Source organism: Hemiscyllium ocellatum, chromosome 29 (genome assembly GCF_020745735.1).
Source record: "Hemiscyllium ocellatum isolate sHemOce1 chromosome 29, sHemOce1.pat.X.cur, whole genome shotgun sequence".
In the NCBI taxonomy this organism is placed as follows: domain Eukaryota; kingdom Metazoa; phylum Chordata; class Chondrichthyes; order Orectolobiformes; family Hemiscylliidae; genus Hemiscyllium; species Hemiscyllium ocellatum.
Window position 1 is genome coordinate 54,050,281 of NC_083429.1, and position 6,000 is coordinate 54,056,280.

Here is a 6,000-nt window from a genome sequence, read left to right on the forward strand (position 1 = left end):
CACTGTCAGAGGTTCAGTACCGAGGGAGTACTGCACTGTCGGAGGGTCAGTGCAGAGGGAGTGCCGCACTGTCAAAGGTTCAGTGCTGAGGGAGTGCTGCACTGTCAGAGCGTCAGTGCTGAGGGAGTGCCGCCCTGTTGGAGGGTCAGTGCTGAGGGAGAGCCGCACTGTCAGAGGGTCAGTGCTGAGGGAGTGCTGCACTGTCAGAGGGCCAGTGCTCAGGGAGCACTGCACTGTCAGAGGGTCAGTGCTGAGGGAGTGTCGCACTGTCAGAGGGTCAGTGCTGAGGGAGCACTGCACTGTCAGAGGGTCGGTGCTGAGGGAGTGTAGCACTGTCGGAGGGTCAGTGCTGAGGGAGTGCTGCACTGTCAGAGGGTCGGTGCTGAGGGAGTGCCGCACTGTCAGAGGGTCAGTGCTGAGGGAGTGCTGCACTGTCAGAGGGTCAGTGCTGAGGGAGTGCTGCACTGTCAGAGGGTCAGTGCTGAGGGAACGCTGCAATGTCAGAGCATCATTGCTGAGGGAGTGCTACACTGTTGCAGGACCTACTTTAGTCTTTAGCTCAAGACATTAATCCAAAGTCTCATCTGCCCTCTATATCTTTCAAACTACAGGGAGCAAAAATAAACTTAATGGCCTACAATGAGCAGAAAGTGAGGGCTGCTGATGTCAATTTCTGATTGGGTCCCACTCTCCCATTCCTGATGACCAGTTTATGCTCGGAACATTGACTCTCCTGCTCCTTGGATGCTGCCTGGTCAGCTGTGCTTTTCCAGCACCACACTCTTTGACTTACAGCCTACAAGCCTGATTTCAGTCTGGAATTTGAATTGTTCAGTATTACCGTCGGCTGGGATCGTAACCGTATGGTGCTATAGTAATCAGGTCTTGGTGCAGTGCTGTTATTATTTGATATTTGATGGTACTGTCATTGTCAACTAACAATGTGGTACCTAAATGGTCAAGGATTAGTGTGGGACTGTCATACTTGAGTACTGATGAAGGGAAAAGAAAATATACATTTTTAAGCATTTTCCACTACAGTCAGGTGCCTCAAACACAGTTTCCAGCCAATGAGGCTTTTGATATGGAGTAAATGTTGTAATGTTGGATTTCAGTCATACAGCAATAGTTGAGCATTGGTAGCTGTTGTAATAATGACTGGGATTGTGTCTGATACTGTAATAGTTAATTACTAGTTAGTTGCTGTATTCACTGGTTACATGTGATATTGTCATAATTTGGATACTATTTCAGTACTTGAATAGCCAGCCGTGGAATGTTCATGTATGTGGTCCAGCTTTCTGTTCACAGATTCCTCCTGGTCAGGCAGGTATCAGCCTGGATCTCTCAGTCTCTTATTAATGGAACAAGTCAACGGTTCCAATCTTGAATAGGGCTCAGACAGTCCACTCTCATACAACGCAATTGTAGAAAAGACACTGTTGTAGAAAATACATTCATTGCAAATCTGAGAGTCAGTGTGTGGTTCAGCTGACTTGACTTTTTAATTGTTTGAATCTGTTTTTAGTGATGGACAAGATCGAGATCTCAGACGATCACAGTCATGGGTTTAGACATGACCCACCTCTGAAGATTCGGCAGGTGTCTTGTATCATGGCACAGCAGCCACTGAGTTGAGGTTCTCCTGCTGAGAATGGTTAACATCTTACAGCCTTGTGACTTGGTTTTATTTTTGCATTTGCACCACAATCTGACTCACTGTCTACCCCCTGGTTTTTCCAGGCACACCAGCCCAGTCTCCCCATGGTGTCCCTGTGTGCAAAATACCCCAGTGCTTACCCCTCCTCACAGTCCAGCCTGACACAACTGCCCCTTTCAAATCACGGCCATCATTAAAGCATTCACACACACACACACACAGACACACACACACAGACACACATACACACACATACACATACACACTGACTGACTAATGCACATTGACACACTGACATACACACACTGACACACTCACACATTGACACTCACTGATACTGTCACACTGACTCACTCACACACTGACACACTCTCATACTGACACACACTCACACTGATACTCACACTGACACACTCACACACTGACACACACACACACTGACACTCGCTCACACTGACACACACACAGACACTCACACTGATACTCTCACACTGACACACTCACACACTGACACTCTCACACTGACACACTCACACACTGACACACCCACACTGACACTCACACTGACACTCTCACATACTGACACTCACACTGACACTCTCCCACTGACACACACACACACTGACATTCACACCGACACACGCTCACACTCACACGGGCTCACACTGACTCTCACACTGACACACACACACACTGACACTCTCACATGGATACACTCACACACTGACACTCGCTCACACTAACACACCCACATACTGACACACACACTGACACTCTCACACTGACACACTCACACACTGACACACACAGACACACACACACTGACACACACACTGACACTCACACTGACACTCACACACTGACACACACAGACACACACACACTGACACACACACACTGACACTCACACACTGACGCACACAGTGACACTCTCACTGACACACACACACTGACACACTCACACACTGACAGTCTCACACACTGACACACACATTGACATACACACTGACATTCACACATTGACACACTCACACACTGACACACACAGTGACACTCTCACTGATACACTCACTCACTGACATACGCTGACACACACACTGACACACACACTGACACACACAGTGACTCTTTCACTGACACACACATTGACACACACACTGACACTCACAAACTGACACAGACTGTGTTTCCAAGCTTGCCTCATTGAGTGACAGTTGTTTGTGAAATCTGTTTGATTTCTGACCCTGACACTGAAATGGAACCAGATGCTGCTGGAAATCCTGAAGGGGGTTTTCTATTTAATGTGGAATGTATTCTTGTTTGTGACAGGCAGGTGGGCACAGGCAGCTAGTCAGGTACATGATGGTCCTCCAGCCTGCGTCACTGCCTCCAGGGCACCTCCAGGTTGAAGTTTAACTTGTGAAGCCCTCATAATGCTACAATACACAGCCTTCTCTCTGATCCCATCTCATGTCGAACACTACAATCTGAGCAGCACCTCGTAAATGATTGACTGGAATTGTACGAGTGATGGGAACGAACCACATCACTGTCAAAACCGGCAGACTCCAAACTGAGTGCACACACACCCACATTTACCTCCCCTCCCACACCCACCACACACACACACACACACACCCACCACCCACACACACACACATCCCCCCACACACACACACCCACACACACACACACACCCACCACACACACACTTACCTACACACACACACCCACCCCCCACACACAAACACACACACACACACTTACCTACACACACACACACACACACACCACACTTACCTACACACACACACACACACCACACACACACACACACATTTATCTACACACACACACACCACACACACACACTTACCTACACACACACACCCACCCCACACACACACACACTTACCTACACACCCACACACACACACCCACACACACACACCACACACACACACACACATTTATCTACACACACACACCACACACACACATTTATCTACACACACACACACACACCCACACACACACACCCACCACACACACACCCACACACACACACCCACACACACACACACACACCCACACACACACACCCACACACACACACACACACCCACCACACACACACACCCACACACACCCACACACCCATACCCTACATTCCTCCACAAACACACCTCCCCCTCACATATACCCAGCCCCACACACAGCACCTGGGTCCCAGGTTCGATTCCAGCCTTAGGCGACTGACTGTGTGGAGTTTGCACGTTCTCCCCGTGTCTGCGTGGATTTACTCCGGGTGCTCCGGTTTCCCCCCACAGTCCAAGATGTGCGGGTTAAGTGGGTTAGCCATGGGAAATGTAGGGTTACAGGGTTCGGGTGGAGGGTGGATCTGGGTGGGATGCCTTTTGAGGGTTGGTCCAAGCTCAACGGGCCCAATGGCCTCTATCTGTATGTTGGGGTTCTGTGGGAGAAACAGAATTAACATTCCAAGTGTTTAGGTTCGGGTTAGAACTCAGTTCTGAAGAACAATCACTGGACTTGAAATATTAACTCTGCTTTCTTCCCACAGATTAGATTAGATTAGACTTACAGTGTGGAAACAGGCCCTTCGGCCCAACAAGTCCACACCGACCCGCCGAAGCGCAACCCACCCATACCCCTACATATTACCCCTTACCTAACACTACGGGCAATTTAGCTTGGCCAATTGACCTGACCCGCACATCTTTGTGACTGTGGGAGGAAACCGGAGCACCCGGAGGAAACCCACGCAGACACGGGGAGAACGTGCAAACTCCACACAGTCAGTCGCCTGAGTCGGGAATTGAACCCGGGTCTACAGGCGCTGTGAGGCAGCAGTGCTAACCACTGTGCCACCGTGCCGCCCAGATGCTGCCTGACCTGCTGGGTTTCTCCAGCAATTTCTGTTTTTGTTTCAATTTAAAACATAACCATGTCTTTGAATAAAAACCTTCTACCTCTTGGCATTTTCACCTATTCTGGCCTAACTTCATATAATAATATCAAAAAAAAAACAACAAAACCACAAACCAAAACCATCTTCTGACTGACCTGAGTCATGTGGTTTTATTCTGACTGAAACTGTTTCACGCTGTAATCACACTCAAACAAAGTATAATGTTCTTCTTCACTTGCTGGGATTCAAACTGATTAAGTATCAAACATAGCTCACACCTCGGGAAGGCTTGATGGGCTGAATGGCCTGATCCTGTTCTTGTGGACCCACCCACCAGAATGAGGGGTCACAGTCTAAGAGTAGGGGATAAGCCATTCAGGAATGAGATGAGGAAGAGTTTCTTCACTCAAAAAGTTGTGAATCTGTGGAATTCTCTCCCACAGGAAGATGTTGGGAGCCATTTCAATAGGCATTAGATGTAGATATTTACATACACACCCACCCACACACGCAGCCTTCCTCACATTCACATATATGTACCTGATGTACGCACACATCTACATCCTCTCCCTCAGGCTCTGTGCTGAGGGATCTGTGTACAGTAGGACCAGCTTGGGACGGGGTCTGGTATTGATTCTGTCTCTGATATGCAGGAGCGGTCCCCGATTCAGTGAGCCCCCCTTTCCGCTAACCTGGCCATCATTGTCTACAGGTGGTACAGCTGGACAGCACGAAGGAAGAAGAGGATGCTGTGAAGACTCCAGTCCAGACCCAGTATTATGACCTGGCTGCTCCAGAACCATCTCCCCACTCCGAGAAATCGGTGAGCCTGCCCATGTTCACAAGTGTCAATCATTGACCATTTCCCCAGCTTTATACCGACAGCATTTAACCATCAAACACACAAACAACTCCGAGGAAAAAGTGAGGAGTGTAGATGCTGGAAAGGCACAGCAGATCAGGCAGGACCCAAGGAGCAGGAGAGTCAATGTTCTGAGCATTAGCTCCTGATGAAGAGTTTATGCTCGAAATGTTGACTGTCCTGGTGCTCAGATGCTGCCTGACCGGCTGGGCTTTTCCAACACCACACTTTTTGATGCAAACAATTCCTGACCATCGCCACTTGCTGCAAAGTCACATTGCTGCCTGATTATAGCCAGGACTCTGTCTGTTTGTCTGTGTGTGTCTCTGCGTGTTTGTGTCTCTGTGTCTGTGTCTGTATCTTGTGTGTGCCTGTATGTCTGTGTGTGTCTCTGTGTGTTTGTGTCTCTGTGTATGTACCTGTGTGTGCACGTCTGTGTTTGTCTGTGTGTCTCTGTGTGTTTATGTTTCTGGGTGTGTGTGTGTGTGTGTGTGTGTGTGTGTGTGTGTGTGTGTGTGTGTGTGTCTGTATCAGTGTGTGTATGTCTGT

The 6,000-nt window shown here is 48.8% G+C and overlaps 1 long non-coding RNA gene across 1 annotated transcript in view; it reads left to right on the forward strand.

Moving 5' to 3' along the window:
• LOC132829691 (uncharacterized) overlaps window positions 1–5,365 on the forward strand; it is a 49,209-nt gene extending 43,844 nt beyond the window's left edge. The window contains exon 3 of the long non-coding RNA XR_009646256.1: window positions 5,302–5,365. This is a non-coding gene — a long non-coding RNA (uncharacterized LOC132829691). The remainder of the gene's footprint in view (window positions 1–5,301) is intronic.
• The last annotated feature ends 635 nt before the right edge of the window (window positions 5,366–6,000 follow it).